At 49.4% G+C, this 15,663-nt stretch overlaps 1 protein-coding gene across 4 annotated transcripts in view; it reads left to right on the top strand.

The window, feature by feature from the left end:
- The window catches only part of AGPAT4 (1-acylglycerol-3-phosphate O-acyltransferase 4), a 1,411,158-nt gene that overhangs the window by 1,336,066 nt on the left and 59,429 nt on the right, over positions 1-15,663 (top strand). The gene's annotated exons all lie outside the window — the stretch shown is intronic.

The following is a 15,663-nucleotide window of genomic DNA, read 5'->3' as shown; positions in this document are numbered from 1 at the left end:
AGCCCCCCAAGGTCTGTCCCTGGATTTCCTCTAGACGGGAGTTGTTACTGATCCTTTTGGTAGGAGGTTTCTCAGAGGCACGTGGATCCCTGGGAGCAGGCCCTGGGGAAGTGGTCCTCCCCTTTGCCCCACTGGGTATTTATAGCATCACGGTGGATCCTGGGGTCAGGGTGGGGTAGGAGCGTGGCTGGAGATCCTGGGGCAGAGTCGGGGGCTGTCTAAGGGAAGCAGGATCAGCCCTCCTGAGGTTTCTATTTCTGAGTAGGGCCAGGAGAAGCCGGGCTTAGACACATTCCTGTGTGTGTCATGAGGCGGGGGCCGCAATTGGGTGCCCTCCCATTTTGCATGAAAGAACAGGGCCAGACCGGAGTGTCTTTGATAAAAGGTGATCCAGCAAAGAGGGGGTGCTGTGGCATTTTCCACGGTGACCTTGGGAGAAACAACACGAGCCGTTCACTTGGCAGCTGGCTTGCTCCGTGTCTCTTCCCAGCCTGATGAATGGCAGGACTGCCTTGCTTATTTTCGTCCAAGCGGATTCTCCACTCTTTCCGGTCCGGAGCAGGTTTGGCTCTTTCCCTTGGAGCGATAGTTTATCACCCGCAAGATGTCGGGAAAGGTCTTTGCTAGGTTGGCCCCAGAGCCTTGGTCCTGACCCTTCCCGTCGCTGATTCTGCCGAATCATGGACTCCTGGTGCTTCTGTGGTTCTGACCCAGAGGTGAAGGGCTCTCCCTGGACCGAGCAGAGGGCACCCGGATTCCTCTCCCGGGACAGTCCTTTGCTCATCTCACTCTGTCTCCTGTGCTCGTACCATATCCTGCTCCCGCCGTGTGTCGGTCTCCATGCCCTTACGACTCTCACAAGCAAGCTCCGCTTCGTCTGGGGTTACAGCTCTGACGGCCGGGCCTGGGAGGTTCGGCAGCTTCTACAGACGCTGTCTAGTCCGTGCCCTCGGGGCTGATGAAGAGCCCAGGGGTGTGTGTGTATCTCCCTGGAGACCCCAGGCCTTGGCAGCGGCCTCCATAACTGAAATAAGACGCCACCGCGTCAGGCGGCAGAGATCTTGCTCTAAGTGGTTTCCTGGTGATTCATTCAGCAAGCACTGAGTGCCTGGTGTGTGCCGGGCGCTATGTTGGGTACTAGGCACCTGGTGGTGAGAAAGAAAGCTACGAGCCCGCCCCCAGGGAGCTTGCGGTCTGCTTTCTGGAAGTCTCATAATCATTTCCTGCAAGGGCACCTTGGCTAAGTCATTGTGAGAAACAGACCCAAACCATCCTGTTTGCCCCATGTTTGGGCAAAATGAACCTTGTTTTCTCTTGTCCTCACTTTGAGGCTTTTCATGTAGCACGGCAACCAACCAACCAACCAAATGAAGGAAAAACCATACCTGGTTAGCAACTCAGCATTCTGAACGGAAGTAGCAGAAGCAACCCAGAAATGGACTTGAGGTAGATCTTATTTACAGTGTGTTATAGAGTCAAAGAGCGCGCGTGTCTGCACTTAAATGGCACCAGAATGATAGGTAGGAGAAAAAGAAGAGAATCAGAGTGTGTATAAGCTAAGCGGGGTCAGGCTTCTCAATTCTGCTGCTTTATTCCGTAGACTTCCAGCCAGCTAATCCTTAGCAGGCATTTGCCATTCTAACTGCTGTTTTGAGTACTGGGCACAGAGAGGTTAAGCAGCTTGCCCAGCGCCACACAGGAAGTTGGAGGAGCTGAGACTGGGGCCATCTGAGCGCAAACTTCTCTCTGCAGCACCGCCCAGCACCGCCTGGTGGTGTAGGAGCCAGGCTCTGGAGCCGAGACCACGTGTCCACTGGTGTAGTAGGCGGCGTTCCACAGGGCGGCAGCGATTGTGAAGTCACGGCACGCAGCTATTGCCATTGCTGATCCGTGTAATCCCTGCAGTCTGTGGCGTGCGGTACGTGTTAGGCCTCACGCGAGACCTTTCATGTCCTTACCTTGTTTAAACACATAACCACCCTGAATAGGCAGTCTCCCATTTCATGCCAAGTGAAAGTCATTCAGTCGTGTTGACTCTTTGCGACCCCGTGAACTATACAGTCCATGGAATTCTCCAGGTCAGCATACTTGAGTGGGTAGCCTTTCCCTTCTCCAGGGGATCTTCCCAACCCAGGGATTGAACCAAGGTCTCCCGCATTGTGGGCAGATTCTTTACCAACTGAGCCACAAGGGAAGCCCAAGAATACTGGAGTGGGTAGCCTTTCCCTTCTCCAGGGGATCTTCCCAACCCAGGGATTGAACCCAGGTCTGCCGCATTGCAGGCAGATTCTTTACCAGCTAAACTATCAGGGAAGCCCTGATAGTTTCATGCCAACGCACTCCAGTATTCTTGCCTGGAGAATCCCATGGACAGAAGAGCCTGGCGGGCTACAGTCCATGGGGGTCACAAAGAGTCGGACATGACTGAGCGACTAAGCAGAGAGAGGGCATTTCATGGATCAGTTGTCTGAGGCTCAGAGAGGTCAGGTGACTTGTCAAAGGTAGCACAGGAAGTCGGAGAGCTGAGATTCCCAAATCCATTCTCCTCCTACCTTTTTAAAAATGTATCTTTGGGTCTTTCTCTAGTTGCGGTGGGCGGGGGCTACTCCCCAGCCGCAGTGCTCCGGCTTCTGTAGCTGCTGAGCAAGGGCTCTGGAGCCCGTGGGCTTCAGCAGTGGTGGTGCCTGGGTTAGCTGCCCCACAGCATGTGGAATCTCTCCAGACCAAAGATCGAACCCAAGTTCCCTGCCTTGGCAGGCACATTCTTAACCAGTGGACCACCAGGGAAGTCCCATTTTTCTCCTATATTTTGAAAAATGAAGAAGACAGTGTGCGTAAGAGTTTTTATTTTATCACCCACGGTTGGTGTGAAGCAGACATCTGTTCGGATCAGCCCTGCGCATGTCCACGCCCTGTCGCAGCCCCAGGGGGCTGTGCAGGGTGTCTGTCACTTCCTTAAGAAGCGTGCATTTGGGTTCATCCTGGGGGCCTGACCCTGGGCCAGCACCTGGAGCTCAGAGGTGAAGGGGATGTAGCCGCTGCCTTCGGAGAGGTCCAGGCTATTGGGGAAAGCATGTGAGCCAGCCACTGCAGAGGAGCCAGACTGAGGCCAGGCTAGACGTACGCAGGGAACGTGGAGCAAGTCCATCCTGGGGAGGGATGGAGGCTGGTCCATGGAAGCAGCATCCTACCAGGAGTTACTGAATGAGCAGGAGGTGTGATATGTCGGCAAGAAGGGGAAAGGTCGTCTGAGCTGAGGAAAAAGCATATTCCAGCATCGCCAGGTGTGGTACTGGTTTATCTGCACCGGTTTGTTCAGGGAGCTGGTTTGTTCAGCTGCAGGACATACCACGTGTCATCACGACCTTGCTGAGTCAGGAGGCGGGAGCTGGGTGTCCTCCACCCATGGCCTGGAGGACAGTGGTGTCCAGTGGCGCCCAGCGTGGCTGGTCCACCTCGGGCTTGGTCCATGGACGCACCCACAGAGCCATCTCCGGAAATTCCAAGCCGTGTAAACCATCCGTTTCCTTCAAGGTTTATTTTTGTCTTGCCCTGAGCAGCTCTGTTTGAAATGTGCCTTGAGAAACTGTTAATTTTTTTTTTTTTTTAAAGATCTGTTCACACATAATCTTTTATAGGAAGATACCCAGGTGGGTCATTATTTCCTTGAACCATGTTGCACCCTAAGTATAATATTACGTAAAAATAGCATGAGGCAAAATGGTGCCGTGTAATACCAATTTCATAAATACAGACTGTAAGTAAGTTGATCGGAGTGCTGCTTTAAGGCATCAGAATTAGAGATGAGTTTTCTTAATTGCCTTTATACCAAGTATTTATTAACTGGGGGAAAAAAAAGACCCAAACAAAATAAAAGCCCAGACAACAGAAAGAATTAGCTAGGAAAGGGGTTAGAAAAGGGAAATATAAAGTGGGCCTTTCATGCACTGTGTGTGTGTTTGTGAGAAAGCCTCCTGTGTGCTGGCGGGGGCTCCCCATTCCTGGGCCCAGGAGTGATGCGATGTTCAGGCCTCGCCTTCAGGGCCTGCCTAGAGCATATTCGACTCTCATCGCCGCAGTGACCAAGGACAGTGGAGGCGAGAGAAAGTGCCCAGAGCTGCGTCCCTGGGTCCCCAGGGTCCCCCCCACCCCTGCCCCGCACCAGAAGATGTATATGTTCTTACTCTGCGCCTGTCAATAGGGCTTTATTCAGAAGCTGAGTCTTCACTCATCGTCAAATTGAGATGCGGTCCTGCGGGTGGGCCCCAGTACTTTACGGCTAAGGGCAGTGTCTGTAAAAGGGGAGATCATGAAAGCAGATCAAACCAGTCCATCCTAAAGGAAATCGACCCTGAATATTCACTGGAAGGACTGATGTTGAAGCTGAAGCTCCAATACTTGGGCCACCAGTTATGAAGAGCCAACTCACTGGAAGAGACCCTGATGCTGGGAAAGGTTGAAGGCAAGAGGAGAAGGGGACAGCAGAGGATGAGATGGTTGGATGGCATCACGGACTCAATGGACATGAGTTTGAGCAAGCTCTGGGAGATGGTGAAGGACGGAGAGGCCTGGCATGATGCAGTCCATAGGGTTGCAAAGAGTCGGACATGACTGAGCGACTGAATAACAACCCCAAATAGATGCAGAGGCAACAGGCCCAGAGGAGGACGGTGTGAAAACATGGAGACCGGAAGCCAGGAGAGCAGGTGCCCCAAAGCCTCCAGGGAGGCAGCCCTGGCCACACCAAGTGTTTAAGAACAGAAATTCTGGTGGATTAAAACCCGATGTATTTCTTGTTTTAAGGCCCCAGTTTGGGGAACTTTAGAGCTTCCCTGATGGCTCAGTTGGTAAAGAATCTGCCTGCAATGTGGGAGACCTGGGCTTGATCCCTGGGTGGGGAAGATCCCCTGGAGAAGGGAATGGCAACCCACTCCAGTATTCTTGCCTGCAGAATCCCATGGACAGAGGAGCCTGGCGGGTTACAGTCCACGGGGTCGCACAGAGTCGGACACGGGTGAGTAACTAACACTTTTGGGGTACTTTATAGCAGTCCCAGAACACCGTCACTCTGTGATCCAGGTCTTTTTCCCTCTCACTGTGCGTGTGAAGTGCCAAGTGAAGGCCGTTCTCTGGCACTGGCAGAGCTGGTGCTGTTTATTTCCCTCTCCTCCCACCTCACCTGGCTTCCCCCACTCCCAGTTGTTTCACTGGCAGTACAGGGAATGAGAGCTTACACAGACTGAAGGCCTTGTTTGTGTTTAAGTGCCAAGCCACAGAAGCCCTCCTTCCTGCTTCTTAAAGTCCGTGAGTGAAGTGGAGCTGGCGACTGTGTGCAGCCGGGCTGGCCCGTGCAGAGGAGCTTTGATGATGGAGATGAAGTCTTGCTGGGTTTCTTTCCCCCTGTTTTCCTTGTATTTTTAACTGGTGTTTACATTTATCTCTCTGAGTACTCTGAAGTCCAGAACTGCTTTGGCCAATCCCCAAAGCAGTCTGCCTGGGAGAACCAGAATGAAACCCTCCTTCAAACTTGGAGGGAGTTCTCTGAGGCGAATGGATCAAGTGTGGAAGCCAGTCTGTAAAGCAATGCTCAGGTCTGTCCTAGTAACAGCCTCTCTGGCCATTAAAGGAACAACAAATCTTTTCTTCCTCTCCCTGCTTTGCGCAAACAAGTAACAGGAATGAAGTCATCTGACCCAGGAAGTCTGTTCCGGTGGCTTGCACACGCCTGTGTCTTTCATTCGGAAGCATCCAGAAAGCTGTCTTCCTAGCTTCGTTCAGATCCAATGTCTTTTCTTCCTAATCAGTGTTACACTCCAGCCTGATTCCTAGTGGAAAGATTCTATCTAGAATGGGACATTTACTTTGCTCCCCTTTCCCGCACAAAGCTTGTTATAAAATTAGCCTTTTGTGCCAACACTTCTTTGTCTGCATAGGGGAAAAAATACTGCCCTTGAGAACTGATGATTACATCAGTGTGTTATCAGATCAATTCATCGATAAATATCGCAGCTAAGTAGTTGATACACCTGGCAATTGGAAGCATAGTGAATATACAGCCGGTCTCATGCAATTGATCCACTGAAAGGAGATGTGATAGATAAGGGCCCTGGATTTTTAAAATAGAGTAATGTAACTATGCTGTAGCATTTATTATGAGTAACAATCCATTTCTGCATCTTCAATATGTGTGTGTGTGCGTGTGTGCTCACTCAGGCGTGTCCAACTCTTTGGTAACCCCATGGACTGTAGCCTGCCACACTCTGTTCATGGAATTTCCCAAGGCAAGAATATGGAGTGGGTTGCCGTTTCCTTCTCCAGGGGATCTTCTCAACCCAGGGTTGGGACCAGAGTCTCCTGCATCTCCTGCCTTGGCAGGTGGATTCCTTGCCACTACACCACCTGGGAAGCCCCATATTTGTGCACACACGTAAATATATACGTTTTACTCACAGTGCAGGGTGTATGTGTGATTGTTCCTACAAAAAAATGACCTGGTATTTTAAATAGAAAGCTTAATCACTCACAACTTCAAATAGACATGTTAAGACGTGTTAAAGAAACAGCAGATTTAAGAATACAACTGTGATACTGAGTTGTATGAGCAGATGCTTGCCTTGGAGCAAGGTGTCTGAGCTGTTGAAGTGGTTTATAAATAAATTAATTCTCAGCCAAGGTGCCCGTTTGTTTTTGCAAGCATTAAATTTCACTTGTGACTTGGGTTACGGCTTTCAAATTAGGTTGTAAGTTTGACTTTGGTGTCTTGTAACTCGATAAGACAGTTGGGTGTGTTCTTCAAAGTGGGCTGGGTATTCCCCGGGGGGAAAACAAGCCATAGATTATAGAAAGAAAACCTTAGAGCTTCTAATTTATATTCCATTTATCATAGATATAGGGCTTCCCATGTGGCTCAGTGGTAAGGAATCTGCCTGCAGTGCAGGAGATAAGTGGGTTCCATCCCTGGGTCAAGGAGATTCCCTGGAAGAAGAAATGGCAACCCATTCCAGTATTCTTGCCTGGAGAATCCCATGGACAGAGGAACCTAGCGGGCTACAGTCCATGGGGTCACAAAAGAGTTGGACACAACTTAGCGACTAAACAACAGCAACAGTAGTATATATGGATAAGATTTAAAAATTGCATATATTTTATAAATTATACAAAGCAAAATTTTATGTGTATAAAATTTGTATATGCTAATGGTGCCTGTTTAATTTTTCAACTTAAATGATCAAAATTATTTGAAGATCACTGCCTTAGCCTGTGGGTTTGGGGAGACAGTGGAAACAGTGGCTGACTTTATTTTTGGGGGCTCCAAAATCACTGCAGATGGTAATTGCAGCCATGAAATTAAAAGACGCTTACTCCTTGGAAGGAAAGTTATGACCAACCTAGACAGCATATTCAAAAGCAGAGACATGACTTTGTGGACAAAGGTCTGTCTAGTCAAGGCTATGATTTTTCCAGTAGTCATGTATGGATGTGAGAGTTGGACTACAAAGAAAGCTGAGCACCGAAGAATTGATGTTTTTGAACTGTGGTGTTGGAGAAGACGCTTGAGAGCCCCTTGGACTGCAAGGAGATCCAACCAGTCTATTCTGAAGGAGATCAGTCCTGGGTATTCATTGGAAGGACTGATGTTGAAGCTGAAACTCCAATACTTTGGCCACCTGACACGAAGAGCTGACTCATTTGAAAAGACCCTGATGCTGGGAAAAATTGAAGGCAGGAGGAGAAGGGGATGACAGAGGATGAGATGGTTGGATGGCATCACCGACTCAACGGACATGAGTTTGAGTAAACTCCGGGAGTTGGTGATGGACAGGGAAGCCTGGCATGCTGCAGTCCATGGGGTCACAAAGAGTCAGACACGACTGTGCGACTGAACTGAACTGAACCACTCCATATGCACTTCAGCTTGGATGGAGTAGACAAAAGCAAGTTAAATCTATGTCCACAGGTAAAACTTTTCTATGTTCATCCTTCTATGAAGGGTGTCAACCTTCCTCTGCCCCCAGAAATGGAAGGCTGTTCTGTGTTCTGGCTCAGACCTACTGTCTTCTCTCTTGCTCCATGGCCTGTCGACAGTGGGGGTTTCAGAAGACTAACAAAAGATGACATTGAACTAAAGCCGATCTTGCGAGGCTTCGGAGGGTTCACGTCACTGCAGATCTGACAAGGCTCCTTCATAGTCTGACAAAGGAGACTGGGACGCATCTGGACCAGAAACAATGTTGGTGCTGCCTCTGTTGGAGAAAGAGCTGTGATTCCACGCTGGGGGTGTGGGCAGGGCTGGGCGCAAATGAGCAGATCTCGGGAGCCAGGGCAGTGCTGTCAGGGCCTGGGAGGAAAGCTGAGTGGAGGCGGGGCACTGGGGCCCCAGTCTCCTGCCCTGGGGCAGACAGCTCTCAGCCACCTCCGTGTATCCTCCGGCTGTTTCATCTGCGAGTGAAGTGGCCTTCATACCACCCTCCCCTCCCTTGTACTGGGCTGTACTCATGAAAACTCCAGAGATGCTCAGACAGCGTCTGGTCCCTCAGCTGTCTTTTTTAAGATGCTGTTCCTCCGGGATTCCACCTGAGTCTTCACCTCCTCCCCGACTCCCTAGCGCTGGCTGGGTTGGATCCTGTCCTCCACCTGCTGAAGGTGCTGTTCTCACGGCGTGCTTTCCTTGACTTTAGGCTTTCCCGTCATCAGTTCCTTGTCAGTTTCCTTTTGGGTGTCTCACAGCTCCGGCCTGATTCATGGCATTTCAGTCATGAAAGATGGGCAGAGTATATTTAGGAGAAATAAAGGGAGGAAGGAGGAAAAGAGAGAGGGAGGAGGGAAGGGGAGAGGGAGAGAGGGCAGGGAAGAGGGGAGGAGGGAAGGGAGGAGGGAGGGGGAAAGGGAGAAGGGAAAGGAGGAGGGGAGGAGGGCTGGGAGGAGGGAGGAGGGAGGAGGGAGGGGAGGGGAGGAGGGCTGGGAGGAGGGAGGGGGGAAGCTGACAAGCAGAAAGAACTAGTAGACACAGGGCCGGTGATGTGAACGCACAGGGATTAAGTCCCCGAGGAGCATGTGGTCCTGGCACCTGGAAGTCAGGAGGCATGGAGCTGGGGGTGGGAAGTGCAGCTAAGGAGAGACGTGGGGGCACCGGTACCTGAGGTCAGAAGCTGGGGCCCCTCATCCCTGTGCACCCAGCCCCGCGAGCACAACGCCTGGGCCGTGCTCAACAGAAGGTGCTCCATAATTGCTGACGGAATTGAATTCAGGGGCATTCCGCTGCTTGCGTGTGCTTGCAGAACTGTCTCGGGTGTCAGATGGAGGGTGTGCTGGGGGAGGGCTGAGGTGGAGACCTGTGATGAAAGCTTCCTGCCACCCTCCAGACCGCATCCAGGCCCAGGGTGGAGCCAGGCGGATGCGAGTGCTGGGTTTCCTCCCTAATTTCTCTCGCTCGTCCTGCCTCTAGTGGGAGAAACGGGAATTTAATCTGTTCAAAGAAGTTGTAGTCACATGTTTGTAAGCATCCTAATTATCTGGAGGAAGTAATTGGAAGGGACGGCTACTCAGTTCGGGACATGAAGGTCTTTTGCGAGACATGGCTCAGCCCTGGAAGAGGATCAAAGAGCCAGAAACCTCTGGTCCAGCCCGTGCTGGCTGCGCTCCGGCCAGGGGCCGTGCTGCCCACATGGACCCGTCCCGGTGGCCAGGTGACAGTCAGCACTGCCCGCGCCCCGTGTGACCCGAACTCCCACCACATGCCTCCTTCCTGTTGCCACTCACACCGTCCCTCTCCCACTAGGGTGCCATTGTGTTTCAGGACAGTTCAGTTCAGTTCAGTCGCTCAGTCGTGTCTGATTCCTTGCCATCCCATGAACCGCAGCACGCCAGGCCTCCCTGTCCATCACCATCTCCCGGAGTCCACCCAAATTCATGTCCATTGAGTTGGTGATGCCATTTAACCATCTCATCCTCTGTCGTCCCCTTCTCCTCCTGCCCTCAATCTTTCTCAGCATCACGGTCTTTTCAAATGAGTCAGCTCTTCGCATCAGGTGGCCAAAATATTGGAGTTGCAGCTTCAGCATCAGTCCTTCCAATGAACACCCAGGACTGGTCTCCTTTAGGATGGACTGGTTGGATCTCCTTGCAGTCCAAGGGACTCTCAAGAGTCTTCTCCAACGCCACAGTTCAAAAGCATCAGTTCTTCGGTGCTCAGCTTTCTTATAGTCCAACTCTCACGTCCATACATGACACTGAAAAACCAGAGCCTTGACTAGACCTTTGTTGACAAAGTCATGTCTCTGCTTTCTAATGTGCTGTCTAGGTTGGTCATAACTTTCCTTCCAAGGAGTAAGCGTCTTTTAATTTCATGGCTGGAGTCACCATCTGCAGTGATTTTGGAGCCCAGAAAAATAAAGTCAGCCACTGTTTCCACTGTTTTCCCATCTATTTTCCATGAAGTGATGGGACCAGATGCCATGATCTTAGTTTTCTGAATGCTGAGCTTTAAGCCAACTTCTTCACAGGACTCAGCTAATAATGAGTGTTACAATTGTTGCTTAGGTCTGTAGAAATGAGGAGCCTCTAGATCTTCCCTTTGGGAGATTTAAATCAGTATTTAAAATATTATATAAAGAGGATGGTTATAATCTTACTAAGGAAACACTTGTTGGCATCAAGCTGTGTGCGGCTGCTGCTGCTAAGTCGCTTCAGTCGTGTCTGACTCTGTGCGACCCCATAGACGGCAGCCCACCAGGCTCCTTCCACCCATGGGATTTTCCAGGCAAGAGTACTGGAGCGGGTCGCTTCTCTGAGCTGTGTGTGGACTCTTTTACAAAACTGCCCTGGCAGGTCTGCTGCCTGTGTTTTGGCTGCGCTGGGTCTTCACTGAGGCACGAGGGCTTCTCTGGTTGTGGCCCAAGGGCTTCTTTGCCCTGTGGCACTTGGGATCTTAGTTTCTCGACCAGGGACCAGACTGGAGTCCCCTGCATTGGAAGGCAGGTTCTGAAACACTGGGCCATCAGGGAAGTACAGGTCCTGTTGCCTTTTCCTCAGCTCTGTCTAAGGAAAGCTGGCAGAATAGGCTTGGGAGGTGGCAAGGGCATACTTTTCTCCCCGGAAGCACAGCACAGGACGCTTTGAAACATTGTTCTTCTCGCAGGCACTACCCCAGGAGGGATGCTGATGGCAGAGTGCAGGCGCCAGGCACATCACTGCTGGCCCTGAGGACTAAACATGCCCTTGGCAGCTCCTGCGAGTCCAGAAGTGATGCCAGTGGACTTCTTCCAACGCACAGATAGGGAAGCACAGAGTAGACCAAAGAAGTGACTTACCCCCGAATTCAGCTCAGCTCAGGCAGACGGGAGGCTGGGATTGGTTTCTGCCTCTGCAGGATCGCTCAGATGCCCCAGTGCCCTCGTGCCCTATCTAGTTCAAAGCCTTGTTCTCAGTCTCACCTGGCCAGTGCCTTCAGAGGCCCCTGTTCTGGCCCCAGCGCCTCACTGTGTGACGTTGGGTGCAGGCTGTCAAGATGAGGAACAGCAGACAGCAGAAACCTCCTCCTCTTCCTGCCTTTGTCACGGTCATAAACATAGTTTATAGTTAAATTTGCAAAAACTCTTTCTAGTGGCTGGGCAGCACTTTCCTCACAAGGGAGTGCTCACAAAAGCCTTTAATGCAGCCCCGTGGCACACCCTGTATCACAGGCTGTTGGAGAAATTGATGTGAGCGCGGCGATCAGTTCCAGCAGGAGAGGAAGGGTCTGTGTTATCACCTTCGAGCCAGGCTCTGGGATTTCCCGCTGCATCTATCTGTCCCCTGGAGGAGGAGACCCATTTCCCGAGTCAGGTTTCCACTTCTGATGAGAAGTCTTTCTCATGCTATCACCAGATTTCAGGCTGATTCATGGGTGACCCAGCTTTTCCTCTTTGGTTTGCATTTCTACTTCCTTGGCAGAGCCAGTCTTCCTTGCTGGATGTGATGTGTTTTTCCAAGAACTGACCCCCAAGGTCATGGTGATAGTTGCAGGGATTTCTTCCAGCATGAACTCACCCTCTTTGCTTCCATTCACAGCGGTGGTTCTGATTACACGGCTCCATCTTATTGTTCGCGGTTCTTTCCTGTTGGGCAGCTAGCATTTCATCCAGGCTTCTGTTTGAATGTTACCAATTGTGAATTGATGGAATTAAGATTATTTTTGTGCCTAATGTAAATAGTTGGGAAAGATTCTTTATTTAAATCCATCAGTGCTCAATAGTTTTCTTTCGAGCACGTCTTATTTTCTATTTCTTCTAAATTTTTTTCTGTACCTATGAATCTTGAAAATCTGAATGATGGTTACTTTTTCAATCAAGTTGACCATTGCAAGCCCATTTTTTTTTTTGGTTGTTGTTATTGTTGTTTTGAGGTGAATGCAGATTTGACCTCCAGAGATAGGAGTTGTTTATTCCTTATTGGATTCTGCCTTAAATTTTGAGTGTTGTGGGGGCGAAAAGCCTGCAGATCTGCAGATGTTAATATCATCTGGAATGTGTATGTATGTGTTGCATTGAGCTGTTAAGAACAAAGGACTTTAAATTAAATAATGCCATTTGTAGCAACATGGACGAACCCAGAGATTAGCACATTAAGTAAAGTAAGTCAGAAAGAGAAAGACAAATACCTTATGATATCACTTGTATGTGGAATCTAAAAAGTACTACAAATGAACTAATTTACAAAACAGAAACAGATGCACAGACATAGAAAACAGGTTTCTGTTTATCAGAGAGGAAGGAAGGGGGAGGGATAAATCAGGAGTTTGGAAAGAGCAGATACACACTACTGTGTATAAAACAAACAACAAGATTCTACTGTACAGCACAGGCAACTGTATTCAGTATCTTAATAGTGGAAAAGAGGATGAAAAAGAATATATATGAATGATAATAATAACTGAATCACTTTTGCTGTACACCAGAAACTAACACAGCATTGTAAATCAACTCTACTTCAAGTAAAAAATAAGGAAAAAAGAACAAAGGACTTTAAGGTGGGAATAAAAAGGGAACATGGCTAACATTGCAGAGACAGGCATACAAACACCTGTTGGGGGCTAATTCCCCGTAGAAACATCTCTCGAGACCTATCTGAACATCACATAGCTTCCCTTTTTAGTACTACAGTGCTTTTCTTGGTAGTTAATTTCATATTTTAAAAAGACTGAAATGTAAAGTTGATTTTCAGAAAAACCTTCTTTAAACTGACTGACAGTGTCCTTCCTACTAGAATTAGAACCCAACCCAGCCTCACTTTGAGCAAGGCCAGCAGGGTTGCGACTGGGGGAGGGTAAGAAAGCCTCAGAAACGGCGGTCCCTCAGTTCTCGTGGTTCTGCCTCTTCTAAGAACACGAAGGATACGGATCCTCGAGGCCCTGCCTGGAGGACTCTGAATCCATGTGTCTTAGTCCTGAGCTCCCACTCAGGCTGCAGGCTGTTTGCCCGCTCCCGGAGGGGTGTGGCCCACGAGTTCACCACCGTGCCCTGAAGCCCTTCTCACACTTCCCCCGCTCTGCCAGTGGGTCACCACTCTCGTTCCCTGGGATTTTTTCCATCTCTTGCCCCATCGACCCTGACTCCCATCTGCATTCCCTTTACGCTAAACCACCTTTTTTTTTTTTTTGTAAGCAGAGGAATGTCACTTTGTACTGAACTAATTCATTATTTCGATTGTTCATCATCATTTCTCTCCATCCCTCCCTGCCCCGACGCCACCAGAATTTGAGCGTATTTCAGATCTTTCTGTCCCTAGGTCCCATCCATATCCCTGCTGTATAGAACAGTGCTTGACATCCAGCAGCACGAATAAATATTTGTTGAAAGAATGAATCCATTGTGATTTGTTTTATCAAATATGGTTACCCTCAGAGAAGGCAATGGCACCCCACTCCAGTACTCTTGCCTGGAAAATCCCATGGACGGAGGAGCCTGGTAGGCTGCAGTCCATGGGGTCCTTAGACTCGGACACGGCTGAGCGACTTCACTTTCACTTTTCACTTTCATGCATTGGAGAAGGAAATGGCAATCCACTCCAGTGTTCTTGCCTGGAGAATCCCAGGGATGGGGGAGCCTCATGGGCTGCTGTCTATGGGGTTGCACAGAGTCAGACATGACTGAAGCGACTTAGCAGCAGCATGGTTACCCAGCTTTATGGGGTTTCCAGATGGCACAGTGGTAAAGAGTCTGCCTGCCAATGCAGAGACATGGGTTCGATCCCTGGGTTGGGAAGATCTCTTGGAGTGGGAAATGGCACCCTACTCCAGTGTTCTTGCCTGGAAAATTCCATGGACAGAGGAGCCTTGCGTGCCCACAGTCCATGGCACTGTGAAGAGTTGGACACGACTGAGAGACTGAATTGAACTGAGCTGAGCGTGCAGCCATGCAAGCATCTCACGGCTCAGCTTTATAGTATCTCACAGCATAACTTGGTGCCCTGAATGACAGCTGGTACCCCAAAAAGGCCTGGACACCCATCATGTTGTGACCTGGGAGGTTTGTTTCCCTCAGACTTGCTTCATTGTTGGGGGAGGGGAGAGGCCCTGGTGCTCACCAGAGGACAGGAGGGTACAAACCAGTGCACTAGATAAGAGGTGCTCTTATCTTTTCAGTGACTGATTCCATTGCTACTTTCAAGGGCAGCAAAAGAGGTTTTAGCAAATTTACTTCCAGAGGGTTTGTAGAATTGCTGATTGCGTGCCCACTGTTTTTCACAGGAGAAAATGTAAGACTCTTAAATTCACATCTGTATTGGAAATAATACCTGGATAATAGCGTTATACTTTTTAGGAACCATGGGATTCCTTGGAATAGCCCATCAAGTAACCAGAAGGACTATCTTGCTCTACCCTTTCAGCCTCTTTTCTTTGTTATTCAGATTGGCTAATTTTTTCTGTTCTTCAAGTTCACTGATTCTTTCCTCTTTTGAGTCCATCAGTTGTGTTTCTTCCCTTAGTTTTTGCTTTTTCAGTTCCAAAATTGCCATCTGGCTCTACTTTGTATCTTCTGTTTATTTGCCAAGACTTTCTACTCTTCCTTTACTTCAAGTGTGTTCTTAATTGCTGTTGAAGCATTTCTATGATGGCCTCTTTAAAATTCCTGTTAGATAATTCCAACGTCTGTGTTGTCTCAGTGTCTAGTTCAGTTCAGTTCAGTTCCTCAGTTACTTCTGACTCTTTGCAACTCCATGGACTGCAGCACGCCAGGCCTCCCTGTCCATCACCAACTTCTGGAGCTTGCTCAGTCTCATGCCCATTGAGTCGGTGATGCCATCCAACTATCTCATCCTCTGTCGTCCCCTTCTCTTCCTGCCTTCAATCTTTCCCAGCATCAGGGTCTTTTCCAATGAGTCAGTTCTTAGCATCAGGTGGCCGAAGTATTGGCGTTTCAGCTTCAGCATCAGTCCTTGCAATGAATATTTGGAACTGATTTCTTTTAGGATTAACTGGTTGGATCTCCTTGCAGTCCAAGGGACTGTCAAGAGTCTTCTCCAACACCACAGTTCAAACACACCAGTCTCAGTGTGGGTCTGTGTCAACTGTCTTTTCTCATTAAGGTTGAGACTTCCCTGGCTCTTGCTTGTACAGTGTTTCCATTGTATCCTGGATATTTGGGGCCTTATGGTTTGAGATTCTGGATATCATTTCAGCCTATT

Source organism: Bos indicus, chromosome 9 (genome assembly GCF_029378745.1).
Source record: "Bos indicus isolate NIAB-ARS_2022 breed Sahiwal x Tharparkar chromosome 9, NIAB-ARS_B.indTharparkar_mat_pri_1.0, whole genome shotgun sequence".
Taxonomy (NCBI): Eukaryota; Metazoa; Chordata; class Mammalia; order Artiodactyla; family Bovidae; genus Bos; species Bos indicus.
This window is presented reverse-complemented; position numbering and strand designations above follow the sequence as displayed.